Raw genomic sequence first — 15,766 nt, forward strand, 5'->3', positions numbered from 1 at the left:
AACCTTTATTTATTTTGGAACTCGTTTTAATGGAGAATAATCCTAGCACTCTATTTAGTAACAAGAAGAAGCCAATTTAAATATCATGCTGATTTAAATATAAATAGTATAAATAATAAAAGTGACAATTTATTGTTACTTTTCAGACTCTGCATAGCTATTTTTTTCTCTATTCTATTCTTATGAAATATTCAGGGAAGATATTATTACTTTCACTTTACAAATGGGACAACTGAGAACTCAATAAATTATATAATTTATCTCAAGACACAGAGCTGGTTCATGGTAGAGCTATCATCAGAAATCTCATGATTCTTAGAGTTATCCCTTTCCAATTCTGAAATCCTCTGGGAAGTGTTAGAATTTACACTCCTCACTAGGAACTACTATTGCAGTTGGAACTCTGAGGCTTTATTTGGGAGTTTTTCCTGATTATAGAAAATCTCTTGTAAAGAGAGGTTTTCATAAACAAAATAAGTCGGGGATAGTACCAGATAGCCTCTATATCCTCAGAGCTCCCAGCATCACACCTTTTATAAGAACAGTAAAGAAAAACAAAGTTCCTTCCCTCCTCCTGCCCTGTGTTATTTTTCCAAAAAAGAAACACACAAACAAACAAAAAAACCTAACTATACACTAAGTGTGAAAGTGATTGGAGTGGGGGAAGGCAAGCTGGGGCTGTACCAGGTCCAGGGTTGAAAAGAATTAGAGGATTATTACAGTTCTAGTTTGAAGACAAACACTTTTCAATGTATGTCAATGAACTTTGTTGAACAGCCACTATATACTAGTAACCCTCTTAGGTATGTTGTACACTTAAAACATGGAAACCAGTGTTTTCCAGATTTCTTATGAAACAGATAGAAGGTGACAATGCTGGCACAGCACACATGGACAGTGTGACGGAAGGAGACCAATTAGGGATGAGCGGGTCCATATTTCTACACACCTGCCACCAGCTGGATGGCTGTGCTGGACGTCTAAGCCCTGGATGCTTAGCTGTGTGTTCTGTGAACGGGCAGCATCAGCGTTCCCTGGGTGCTGGTTAGAAATACACCTCTCAGGCCCATCCAGACCTGCTGAATCAGAATCTGCTGTTTCCAAAATTCCCAAGTGATTCTCATGCACCTTAAAGCTTTAGAAACACTGTTCTAATTAGCGTTCTTAAAATATTGTTATGGGATACAGGTTTTAGTAAATTCTCAGGATATTCTACCATGTACTCAAGTTTGAGAAACAGGAGATTTAATAAATACTGATGTTTGGATCCCATCCATAGAGATTCTGTTTTGATTGGTGTAGGGTGTAATCTGGCATTAACATTTTTAAATTACCCCTGGTGAGTTTTCTGAATGGCAATGTTTGGGAACACCTGCTTTAAGTTAAGCCATGAGCTAATTATTCTTCACCATATTACAGATGTGGGAACTGAGAAGTTATAAGGAAATTCAATTTGTGAGTGATAGAGCCAGACTTAAGCTTAGACCCTTAACTCACTTCTTCTCAAAACTGGTCTGTGCTGTTTATTATTTTACAGGAGAGTTCTATATTGCTATGTTTAATACATTAGTATCATTTAAATATATTTTTTCCATAATATGCCTGTGATGGATAATACTGAGTGTCCACTTGATTGGATTGAAGGATGCAAAGTATTGATGCTGTCGTGTCTTTGAAGGTGTTGCCAAAGGAGATTTGAGTCAGTGGGCTGGAAAGGCAGACACACCCTTTATCTAGGTGGGCAGCACCTAAATCAGCTACCAGCTCTGCCAGGATATAAAGCAGGCAGAAAATCATGATGGTAAAGCAAACTAAATATGGCCTGAGAAGGACTCAGTACTTCCATAGTTGAGTCTTTGTGGATGAACTGTAACCTAGCTTAATAGTCAGACAAAATTTAAAACCTAACTTAGTAGTATGCACTGTAACAATGGCTGAATGTTGTCCAATCCCAGTGAGATTCAGCCACTCATAGACTGCTTTTGTCCAAACTGCGTTCAAATAAGGCAAACGCCGAGCTGGAACCCATCTCACTGTTTCTGTACCTCACTTCTGATTCCTGTACGTCACTTTACTTTTTTTGTCTATAAATTTATTCTGACCACAAGGCACCCTTGGAGCCTCTGTGAATCTGCTGTGGTTCTGGGGACTGCTTGATTCGCGAATCGTTCATTTCTCAATTAAACTCCTTTAAATTAATTCAGCTGAAGTTTTTCTTTTATCAATGGAAAGACTAGACTGGCTTAGCCTTCCAGCCTGCATCTTTCTCCCATGCTGGATGCTTCCTGCCCTTGAATATCAGACTCCAAGTTCTTCAGTTTTGGGACTCAGACTGGCTTCCTTGCTCCTCAGCTTGCAGATGCCCTATTGTGGGGTCTTGTGATCGTGTGAGTTAATACTTAATAAGCTCTCCTTTATATATACGTCCTATTAGTTCTGTCCCTCTAGAGAACCCTGACTAATACAATGTCTCCATTGAAAAGAAGAGAAAATCTGTTAATAAACTGATATAGTCATAGCCCTTCAAGAAAAATACCAAAGAAACTCCTATGCTGTAGAGAATTATTTTGTTATTGCTCTAAAGACATCAAAATAATTATACGTCTTGTTTACGATGCTTTTAAGTTGATCACTTTCAAAGATGTGTCCTATCCATTCATGTACATACATTTAATTTCATATTGACTCTTGCCTTTTTCAGCAGTGATCAGTATAAATTATCTAAAAATCAATCCTGAAGGTTATACTTTATTTTTCCATTTTGAACCTTGCCTTTGAAAGATCATTTATATATTTTAAACACAATTTTAAAAACGAATCTCCAGAAGTCTAATTTCTCATGTTAACCAAATTAGAGAGGTTAATTAGAAGACGAACTCTTAGCTACAACCATCATTAGAACTTGGGTATTATTTCAAACACATCTCTCTTCCTAACCTTAGCAGTTGAAACAATTTCACAGGTTAAACCAGCCAGCTTGACAGCCCATGAATGGCTACTCACTAAAGGGTCCAAGCAGTGGCAAAATGATGGTCCTGTCTCTTAAAGGCAGAGCAACAGAATATTTGGAATTAAATAGCCTGGACTTAAATCTCATCCCAGTGGACAACTGGGAAAATTTGGAAACATTAATCCTGCTGAATATTTGTGCGTCATTTAATAACTAATAATATACGTACTGAATTAAGTAGTTAGCAGGATTTACAACACTGTGTCTAAGGAGCCTCGCATGTGTTTCCTGATCTTTGGTGTTTTTAGAGTTAATATTATGACAATGTGTAAACTTGGTGTCGAGAATTAAAATTTGCTTCACAGTTCTAGTGTTCTATACACTGTTACCTATGTTCATCGCCTCCAACTCATTGAGGCTCACGATGCTAAGGTGAATTCTGGATGGAAACCCAGGTCTGTCTGCTTATAGGGACTTTTTCCAACTTCAGGGTTTCCTGCTTTTGCTCAATTGATCCTTTCAAGGCTCAATCACGTTTGAGCTACAGCAAATCATGGCGTCCATCGTTCACTGATTGACTATGTTCCAGTAGTTGCAAGAAAAGTAAAGAGGGATAAAAGGAGAGAGAGAGAGAGTACCCATAAATATTCTGAAGTATATGACTAATCTAGTATAATGGAAACTCAGAAAATAAATTGTATTTCCAAATATATATTTCTGAATTTTTTGGTATTTGTTATTGGTATTCTCTGAAGGGCCACTTCCTTTCCTTTCTAATGTGCTACGTCCCTACAAAGGAATGACAATTAATTCACTGGAATAAGAATCACACTAATTGGCACACAGTCCCAATCTGCTTGGCATGTCATTTAATGTGGAGCCATTTACCTGGTCAAATGAATACTTTTAAATTAAACAGTTTTCTTGCGCTATGATTGATGACAATGCAGTCTAGGGTGAAGTCTTAAACATAATCCCTTATAGGATTTCCTAGGTTCTCCCTCAGAGTTTCTAACTCCATAGATTTGGGGATGGGTCCCAGAATTTCCATTTCTAACACGTTCCCAGGTGATGCTGAAGCTTCTGGTCCAGGTACCACACTTTGGAAACTGCTGTTTTAATGCTTACATGTGGTAGCATGAGCTAGTTTTACCTGGGGTTTTTAATTCCAAGTTCTGCGACTTAACAGCTGTGTTATAATGATTAAGTTATATGATGTCTCTGTAGCTTGATTTCTTTGTACAATGAGGAAAATAATTCTACCCTTTTAAATAAGATTATTGTGAGAATGTAATAAACGAGAAATTTCTTACAATGCCTGGTACATAGTAATCACTCAATAAGTTATGTCAATTGTCAAAGCACATGTCTAAATTATAGATGAGAGACAAATATTGTGAATTCTATAGCAATTTAATGGCCTGTTCTCTCTACCCGTCACTAGCCGTACCTTACACTGGTTTATCCAGTGCTCTTCCTTTCCTGAGGGAACCCAACCACACTTACTGCCTAAAGCACTCTTTCGGCACTTCTAACATAGGTGCAAGGAGGAAATTTCAAGAAATTATGACAAACTACGAGGCTCAAATCTCCTTTTAAATTTTAAAAATCAAAACGTATTCATATCCCATGGCACATATGGATGAAGATATTGTTTTTCTCAGTTAATATTTTAGTTTTGCTTTTGCGCCACAGCCTTGCTTTTTTTTTTGTAAGCGTCCTTTATCAGGCTACTGCAGAATTGCACAAATACTGAATTGCCCCAAAATATTTGCTTTTAATTTGTTTCTTTAAAGCAAATGTAAAACTACAATGGGTTATACTTACCTAGAGGTTTTATCACCATACACTTAATTTAAACTCACATGAAAATAGAATTAGTTATATTTAGTCTTATTTTCATCATTTACTTAATTTATTATTATTCTTAGTACATAACTTAGATATAAAAAAATTTGTATTTTTTCTATCCTCCATTTGCCCTAAATCCCCTTAAACCAAACAAAACCCAAGGCAAAATTTTTGCCTGGAAAACGTGAAGTTTGATTAGTTCCACCTACTTTCATGCACTTTAATTTGGGCCCCTTCTCATTGGTAGTCTAGAATATAAACTTTTTTTTTTTTTTTAAGAGATCTGTTTGGAAAACCTACCAAAACAAGACAAAATCAATGGTTTCCTTATAGAGAGAAGCCTGGGGTAAGAATTAGCAGGAATTTCTCAACGGGTGCCGCTGCTACTAGTTTTTTATGCATGATTGCTTGTCATTTGGCAGAAATCAATGGTTCTCTTTACACCACAAGAGCAGTGGAAGTGGGGGGAAAACTGCAAGTTAAGACTGCTCTGAATGTGGATTCAACACTTCACTGTTGTCCTCCAACATGTGCCCTCAAAGTACCACTTGGCTGGGAATTAAAAAGTGCTGCCTTTAGCAAAGCTTTAATTTAAAATAGTCACAGGTGACAGCTCTATTATTTTTGCACGTTCAGATACAGCCACAGCTGTTTTTATGTATCTCAGCTGCATACACACCCATTTGTTGTAATTATTAGTTTCTGATGTAGCTGAAGATACATATCTTGAATGCCTATCGAGGCTAAATTAAATTAAGGAAATCGTACTTTTCACCTTCACTCCCTTTGGTCCTGCTTTGCTGCAGGAAATTGCCACAGCGTAAAACTTTGAGCCTCATTTCATCTCCCCCCCACTAGAAGTGATTTCCAAAGTTGTCCTAGGTTCCTAATCTATTCCAATTTAATAGTTACTGACATTTTTTCCCTGTATATTTAACACACTACAAGCAATTACCATGTGGCAATTATGAATTTAAAAATAAAAAAAAAAACACAATTATTGGTTGAGCTCCTGCTACTACTGATTAAACATTGTTAGGCCTTTGAAGAATAAAAAAGTGAATTTGATCTGCCCCCTGCTTTCTAAAAATTGCCTTTTTGCTCCTAAAAATACGTGTACAGCTTTTTTCATATAAAATAATTTCGAGTTTCTTCTATACACATAAAATATTTTCAGCTATTTTTGATTTCAGGAAATATGAAAAATTATGTATACACAAAAGAATTGCGGCATGACCCGTTTGAACTCTGTCTCAGTGACAGACAGTTTTGGATTGTAGATCTCACTTTGTTTCGCTTATTTCTGTTTGTTGTTCCACCTGTGGTCCATTCACGGTATTTGATGTGTTGCAAAACAATGGAATAATGGCTTTCCCACCAGTAATGTAAGAAGAAACATGGAGGAACTAAGTAAGGGTCTAGGAAATTTGGGAGAGAGGAAAAGAGACATAATTAATGAGGAGAGGGATCAAGAAGATTAGCAGGATTTTTAAAAGGGAATTTGATTTGCAAGGTACACAGAACATGGCACACAAAATTGTAAGAAAAACAAATTTTTCTTTAACATTTATATAAAGATTCCTTTTGGAAAATATAACAAATTTGGTTGCAGAGTGGTCTGGGGTTGATTTGCTTTTAAATTGGAAAAACATAGTTTTTTTTTTTTTAATTTGAAATAAGAGCTGATACACAATATTGTAGGGGAGTTGGTTGACTTTTTAGTCGGAATAGTGGCTTTTACAACCATGGTGACAACATTAACTGTGGATCCTCTTGACGTCTTCATAAGTTCATTAATGCTGGGGGAAAATATGCATAGCAACTAATCTACCAATATTTGAGAGAATTAGGCAACCTCTCAAAAATGTAGGAAAGAAAATGTAAGTCAACAAGCTTACACAATGTAAAAATCATGAATAGGCAGGTAATAAATAATAGAAATTGATTTTTTTCTGTCCAGTAAAGACCATGAAAAGAGAAATATTATAATTTTAACGTAAGAGTGCTCTAGAATACTGGGTTTGTTTTTTTAATTGATTAACATGATTTTAAAAAATTATCATGAATTAAAAAATATTTTCTCCATTACTTTGAGTTATCACTTTAAACATAGGTAGTATCAAGATACGTTTCTGAATGGCATATTTAATTATGACCACTAAAGAGCACCCATGAAATGGAAGTGTTAACAGCAATGTTCTGTTGTAGGAAGATAATCATATTGGTTATGTCTGCTTTATAGTAATGTTATTGTTGATTGATTTGCCTTTTCTTAAGTCTTTTTGGTCTTTTCTTCTATTTGTTCTAAGAGACCCTGTTCAAAGGGACATTTTATTTTCCTTTGTACAACAGTATTTGCCTGATATTTACTCTCCTCTAATAAATAATATTAAACTCTAGTCCTAATACATTTACTTACCTAAGGAAATCGGCCTTGTGATGGACCCCTGGAGGAGAGATGCATTTCTGGATGAGGATCTGTTGAGAGTTTGAGCATTTGTTCAGCTACTAAGTCACTGCCACCACCTCATTAGCTAAACATACTATGTGCTCATTCCTTCATCAGTAAATTTTGGTTGGGACACATGACAGGTGATAATAGAGGTTATTAGCTGCAATGCTTATTAAAATATTTGAAGATATACTTTAACACATTTTAATAATTATTGAGAATATCTCTTAATAACAGTAGCTCTTCTAAATGAAAGCTTTTAAAATTGCATGTAAGTCAAAACAAAGCATTATTTGTTATTCAACTTTATATAAAAGCTGTCCAGTGATTTCAAATATGTACTAACATTTAATTTCAATTCAAAATAAGTATTTTTACGTTTTTATAAACTGATTAAATCACGTTATTGAATTCTATCCCTTTATAATGAATAAGGCAATGAACTCAAGTTGTTTCTATTCTATTAGCCTTTACTTTTCCCTTCCCCCAATTAACCCTAAGCAAAAATGTATTGACTTTGACCTGAGAAGAGATACATCAGTTTTGTTATTTATTTTGCCTCTACTCCTATCTCCCATACATATATGGGATATATATATCAGCACAAATTAGCAGGCCTACCAATTTCTTACTCTTGGAGCGAGTCTGATCTTCTAACTCTTGAAATAAACTACCATGCAGCACTGATGATTGTTCAAATTAGAGCTTAGGGTTGATCATAATGTCTTCATTTTAGTATCCCCTTTAGGTTGACATTATTTGTTAAAAAGGTAGTTTTCAGTCCGATTTATGGGGCATTATTGATAGTAAGTCTACTTGATACATTGCACATACCTTTCTTCTGCCAAAATGAAGTGTTTACAAAAATGTATTTGACCAAACACTTTATGGTAAACATCACAGTCTGAAAGGGAACTATCTTCTTTGAAAGGATTAAAGCCTCCAGATAGATACAAATATGATTTTTTTAAAGTAGACACATGTTAAATCATGGAACAGCAAAGGGGATACTTTATGGAAATGAACTCACAAGATAATAATTTGAATTTGACAAGGTGATAATTAAAGTCCCCAGATAGATTTCTTCCACATCTGTATGCCTTTCAGTAAAGTTGGTTAGCATATTAACTACTGCTGGAGAATACAGAAAATATTCATGGGATGTAAAACTGCAAATTATTATTCATTTCAATTTGTATAATAAGTGTAACAAAATGCAGTGCATACAGTATTACACAAGAGGTACCAAACTCTGTTATAGACATTTTTAGAGCAAACGCAGGATCCTTATATGACCGTTTTTGTCTTCAAATATTCAAGACATTTAAGTATGAATTACCACTTTTTGCAGTTTAAAACAAATTTTGTATATCTTCAGTGCTTTCTAGGGCTAACAAATTCTTACTTCAAATGACTAGAGTCATTTTTAAATATTATGTACTAGGATATGTGGATATGAACATACCTATTTATACACAAATATATGTACACAGCCAAATAAACAAATAATTAGTGTAATCTATATATATTAATATTGTTATATTTTCCTCCAGAGAAAAATTGAGGTTTGGTGACCAGAGAAGAAAGCATCGATGTGTGATTAAAAAAATATATATGTATATATATATATATCCACTACATTTCTAATTTCAAATAGTGATCCTACATACTAATTCTCTTATTCCTAATTGAGTTTGATTGTACATTCATTTTAATTTAGACATTTATATGAGAAAGCATGTTTAATATGATGATAAGAAACTGTATGAAATTTTGGGAAAGAGCTGTTAAGTGTGCCCACACACTGTGGGCACTAAATGTCACACTTGAGAATGTCCCTGGTCCTAGCTGATCTATAACAGGAATATTTTCTGTCATATGGAATTTAAAGATAAGAAATGAATCACCATGCAGAGAGATGTGCTATCACATCCCATCTATGGAAAAAACAAATGAAAAAAAAGCATGAAGAAAGACTTTCTGAAGTACAGCATTACCTGCATTTATGATATTTTCATACATGGAAAACAAATATTATTCTCATGGTTTTGAATAAAATTGTCACTTTTAAAATTTGCCGGCCGGGCGCGGTGGCTCACGCTTGTAATCCCAGCACTTTGGGGGGCCGAGGCGGGCGGATCACGAGGTCAGGAGATCGAGACCACGGTGAAACCCCGTCTCTACTACAAATACAAAAAAATTAGCCGGGCGTGGTGGCGAGCGCCTGTAGTCCCAGCTACTCGGAGAGGCTGAGGCAGGAGAATGGCGTGAACCCGGGAGGCGGAGCTTGCAGTGAGCCGAGACTGCTCCACTGCACTCCAGCCTGGGCGACAGAGCGAGACTCTGTCTCAAAAAAAAAAAAAAAAAAAAAATTTGCCGTGGGATATCACAGTGACTATGGACAATGCAGGGACCCGTCAGTCCATAGTCAACGGGTGACCAATTGTGAAAACTGATATTCTCTATTAGGAATATTAGCTAGAGTAGGAGAGAAAAAACAATGTGTTTACAAAAAGGAGGATCATTTGAGATCAACTTTAATATGAAAGTGTGTAGGAATGGGAAAAAAGATACAGAAAACATCTTGACAAGTCCACTTAAGAAACTACTAAGTTGGTGCAAAAGTTATTGCACCAACTAATTACTTTTGCACCAACATAATTGTAAGTTATGCTTGAAGAAACTTAAAAAGAGAGACAGAGAAAGTACACAAGTATAAAAGCAAGTGGAACAAGAAGTGAAAATGACCAAAGAACATATTTGTTGAACATGGGTATTTTGACAAGGGAGAATAGTAATTTAAAGTACAATGCCACAATTTGGATAAGACTGCTCTTGCACACAAGTGAAAGCTCTCATCGGTCCTGTCTGATGCAAATTACGTGTACATTGCTGCGCAGGTGTCAGATCGCACATAGCTGGGCTGGCACTGCCTCTGTGAGGAGAGGAATGCAGCACGTTCTCCACGGGCGACTGGAAAGTCTGGATTCTGTCATCTAGAAATACACTTTACTTATCCCCTTGGCAAATTAACGGGAAAACAACCTTTTCACTTCTGTGTTTTAGAATTTCTGTTTATGCCTTTTCATTGTTTTATGCAATTTTATTTTTTTATGAGGTCAGGCACAACTAACTTGATTTTCACCAAATTACCTTGTTATTGGCTTGGCTCCACCGAGCAGCCCCTTCCAAGAAAGTTTCCCAAGAAACTACGTATTTCTTCTACTTGGACTCAGCTGTGTACCTATTTCTTTCATCAGCCATTAGAGTGTTCCACTAATATAGTCAAAGGAGAACATCTGGCCTATTATATAAATGAATACTAGTTTTGAAGAAGATGTCTTTGGAGACAGCAGAACAAAATGGATTTTTTTTTCCTACCTAGGAACTCTTGGTTTTTCCTCACTGCCCGTTGTCATTTTTCTACCTTACTCAGAACATGATCTTCCCTCAACCGCACCTTTCTCTAACTTTGAGCTGTGCCGTCTTTGTGAAACAAGTGATATGTGATTTATTTTACTGTTTCTCCTTCTAAGTGCCACAAACAGCATCCTTCAGAGACCATCTGTGCCTCCTGCTGAGTCTCTGCCTTTTCTACCCGGCTAGCTTCCACCAGAGCCCATTCTCAGGTAGATCTGAACCACACATGGAGGAGATTTTAAGAACAAGTCTTGTGACACTTCCTATGCTTTGGGTCCAAAGACTATTGATCTTCTGATTTCCCTGCAAGTGTGTCAGATTCTGGCAAAACTAGCTTGGAGATTACTGAGTTTACTGATACTGAATGACATCAGGACCCACTCTCCTCCTTTCATTTTTTTGCTGTGAGTGGGAAAAAATATAACTGCGTAAGCAATGTACTTTTTTTCTTAATGCCATTTAATCTTTACTAAAATTAACTTTGATAATCATATTTGTAAAAAGTGTTTAATTTTTGTTACTTTTTAATTTAGACATTGATTTTTAAAAATCTTAATCATTGCTATTTTCACTCCTGACTTTATCCCCAGTGTCTATATGCATAAACACGAATCTTTCTACTCCTATCTATTTAGCAAAATGTAAATAAAATGTCTTTAATTTATTTCAATTTTGTGTATTTTTTTTAAGTTTACTTGCCTGGGTTGAGCATCTTTTAGTATATATTTCATTGTGCTTTACTGAAAATTTGACTTAAGACTCAGTGTGCTACTGTCAAACTCTCCTTATCATAGTCATGACTATCTCATGTAGTTGAGGTATCACTGAGGGCGTAAGGAGCGACAAACCCTCGGGTAATGCAAATTGGCATAGTACCATCCATCTCATCTTTAACCAGCCTCTCCTAATCTTTGCAGAATTGTCCATTCTAATGCAGTCTTTCTTCATTCTTTCACCCGTGGCTCCATTAAATGTTTTTGTGTAGGTAGCCTGTCCATTGGAGTAACTGGACTAAGGATGGACTCGTTTCTTAAGACATCCAGAAAAGCAACAAAAATCTTTCCAGTTACTACTGGAAAATTTCTGCAGTTACACATGTATCATTAGGTTCTCACGTACCATTCCTAGATTCTATCTATTTACCTCTGAGGCTTCTTAGATTAGCCAAACACTTTTGCAGCTCTAGTATTTGCGTCGTAGGGCCTTGGCTGAGACTAGATCTCCCAATATTTGGATATATTGAGGACTGGAAGTAAAGAAAGACTGCCACTTCACACCTATGGAAATACTACCTTTTTCCATAGAGGCAGCTTGAATACATGATTAGGAATTAACTGTGACTTTGGTTTAGAGGAAAAAAACCAAAATGGTTATTTGGTTATATAGAAAAGGAAGGAAGGAAGGAAAGGAAGGAAGGAAGGAAGGAAAAGAAAGATCCTTCCCCCCCCCACCCTCCAGGAACGTGGCAGTTTGAGAAAATCAAGAATAAAACATGTCTTATAATTTGTTAAATATTATAAAATATTTTCCTTATTGTTAGTAGAATTCCATCTCTGGTAAGAAATCTGTCAAAGGCACTTCACCAGGAATCTGGCTCTTACAAAATGCAATAAAACTGCAGGCAATGGGGAAATGACCATTACTGAAACTCCTTTGGAGAGGGCTTAGCTTAGGAAGTTTTTGAGCAGTTCTACTCGATGACCAACTTACTTACTATGCTCATTTTTACTTCCTCCTGTAACAGGATGACTGACACTTCTCCTCTTTGTCATGTGACCTTGCAGAGCCTTCAGGAATTTATGTCAATTGCACATTTTCCTTGGCCAGTGGCTCTGGTCTTGGCCATTGACTTGCATCAGTCAACAGAAATGTTGCAGACATCATATGAGCGGAGGCTCTAAGTAAACACGTGTGATTTGGATTGGCCTCCTGTGCTTCTGCCATTTGTTGGAGCAACATTATTCATGCCACCACAGGTCCCCAAATGAGAAGATGCATGCAGCTGATCTAGACTTAAGCCATAGCCTAGAATCACATCCAGCCCATCCCAACAGACCCAGAGTGAGCAGTGGTGCTGTGCCATGGGAAGGGACAGCATGTGCCCCCAAAAAAAGTCAGAACAAAAAAACCCAGAAAGTTTGAGTGTGGAAAAGTGCTACAGGCTTCTGGAATCAGTTGGCTCACTGAAGGTCAAGCAGCAGCCATGAAAAAGTTGTGGGATATATTAGCATTTTATAGGGATTCTCAGAAATACCTAGGGAGACAAACCCCATAAAAGGCTAGACTTGCTGCCATAATACACAAAGGGACACGGGCCATTGGTATTTAGGCATTAAAGGGAAGCATGACCCACCCCTGAAGGCTGAAAAAGTGTGAGACACCTGGTTTATATTTATATAAATTTTTGCACAGGACAATTCAACCTTCTAAGCACAATGCAAAGTAGCATATCCAATCTATTAAGCACCATGCCTCTTAACTCATAATAAATAGCATATAGCAATCCTGCCGCAGGCACTAACATTTATTGAGTTTTTCTGTTGACTAGGCTGTGCCAAAATATTTTTCAGGTTTTAACTCATTTACGGATTCCTGAGATAAATTATTTTACTATCTTGATTAAATAACTAAGTAAAGTTTGGTTTAGAAGTGTTTAGTAGTTACACCAAAATCCAGCAGCAGAAAATGACTGTAATTTCCTACATAACAATCCTTTGATAGTTTTTCTTTATCCCTTCTCCTTACATCTGTGACTAACACATTATACTTCCTTAAAATAAGGTGGGAGCCAGCATTTATAAAATATATACATAAAGAGAAAACTAACATATACATTAAGGAGAGGTGGAGAAAAAAAGAAAGATTATATATAATCATTTATTTTTATGTCAATTTATGTAATTTATCTATGTATATAAGTGACTTACAATAAAAATTAGTGTATTCCTAGAAATAATAGACAACAGGGAATTGTATTCTTGGGATGAAGTCTACAATGGTTAGACGGAATAGTTGTATGAATAACATTTTTGAGTATATTAACTTATCTTCAAAATGTGCTTGGTCTTGTCATTTAGATTATATTATATCCATGTATATAAAGAATAATGATATTAATATACTCTTACTGCTAAATTTATACATTACTAAAAATAAAAAGTGTCATATATTTGAACCTGAGGACTTATTTGAAAGTCTTACATGAAGAATATTAGAAACATAGGGAATACGTATCTTGAGGATGAAATCTGTATAATTTCTACTTCAGCAAATCTTGAAAAGTACTCTGATATGTCATCTATAGCCTAATAATGCTGATCATATGAAAACTGGATCAACTTGCAAATGCATTACATGTAGTAATACTAGTTTACTTCAATTATCTTTCCTAACTCTCACCTTGAAAGTACTCCACTCATTAAATTATTCATGTATATATATATATATATAGAGAGAGAGAGAGAGAGAGAGAGAGAGAGACAGGATCTAGCTTTGTTGCCCAGGCTGAAGTACAGTGGCACAACCTTGGCTCACTGAAACCTCCCCTTCCTGGGTTCAAGCAATTCTTCTGCCTCAGCCTCCCCAGTAGCTCAGATTACAGGCATCTGACACCACACCAGGCTAATTTTTTGTATTTTTAGTAGAGACGGGTTTCAACATGTTGGCCATGCTAGTCTTGAACTAGGGACATCAAGTGATCCGCCCTCCTCAGCCTCTCAAAGTGCTGAGATTACAGGCATGAGCCAAGGTGCCCGGCCTATTCTTGTATTTTGGGTATCTTTTTTTTTTTGAGTAGTCATACAGAATTATAAAGTGATTCACACCCTCTTATTCTAAATGTGTTCAGTCTAAATGCAAAAGTTTTGGTATAGATTAATTCTGTATATTTTTATTTAATTTTAAGAGTGGAGAGATATTAGCTAATAAAATTAGCTTTGGAAATAAAAAGAACAGATATGGTTATAGTTCCTTTCCCCAAATGTTTTAAACTTACAAAAGCAATTAAGAAGCAGTATCACAAGATTTAAAGGTTTTAAGGATATTATTTTGTTCCCTAACAGACTACACAACGTCAATAGTTAAAGTTTACTAAAAATCCAGAAGTTGCCACATTAGGCTGAACTCACACTTATTATTTCTGTTATTAGCCTACCTTATATTTTTATAGGAGGAATGACTCTCTTTACAACCATTTAATATGACAAATGATATATTACATTTTGATTTAATGGCAACTTTATGCTTTATCTAAAAGGTGGTGTTATTTTTGTGTGTGAATTGATCTATGTTCCAATAAAACTTTCAACATAGGTAAGGTCTGTATGTATGTTATGTTCTTTCTATATCTCTGGATTATATGGATTTACATACTTGTATACCAGTACATATGTACATATGTTTAAGTATAATATACATGTCTGAGTATAATATATACATTCTTACTGTACAAACTGTGCATATGCGTATCCATATTGCATACAGCTATGTAGATAGACTCTGACAGCACAGAGTAATTTTAAACTTAAGCAAGGTTGAATAGCTCTTAAGTACTGATATATATATGTGTACAATATTATGATTCCACCATTGCTAATGCACACAAAAAAACTACCACTTTATTTTTTACATATATAATTATATTTCTGATAAAACTATTGTTTATTCAGAAACCTAATATCGACCATTAATGTTCCAGTTTTAGAAAACAAAAACTCCTAAGAGAATGAATAGAAATTATCTTAAGGAATTATAAAGAACCGTCTCAGAATTTTACTCTGTTACTGCAAAATCTCATGCAAAGATAGCCAAGTATGGTATGTGAGCATCTCTTCTTCTAAAGCTCATGAAACTGCTCTCCAATTCCTCTAGCGTTGACAGAGAATCTGGAGTTCGGTACTCCATTTCATTCCTGGACATTTAGCCCATTATTCTTGTATCCATATTTCATATTTTCCTTTCATAGGGGATAATTGTAAGTTAAAGGTGAATTTGTTGACTCAAACCTTATATGGAATCGTAGATCAACCTAAAGATTTCCTAAGAATATACCTACATACTGAATACTTGCTTTGTTAAAGCTGCTTAACAACAAC

Source organism: Symphalangus syndactylus, chromosome 15, assembly GCF_028878055.3.
Source record: "Symphalangus syndactylus isolate Jambi chromosome 15, NHGRI_mSymSyn1-v2.1_pri, whole genome shotgun sequence".
In the NCBI taxonomy this organism is placed as follows: Eukaryota; Metazoa; Chordata; class Mammalia; order Primates; family Hylobatidae; genus Symphalangus; species Symphalangus syndactylus.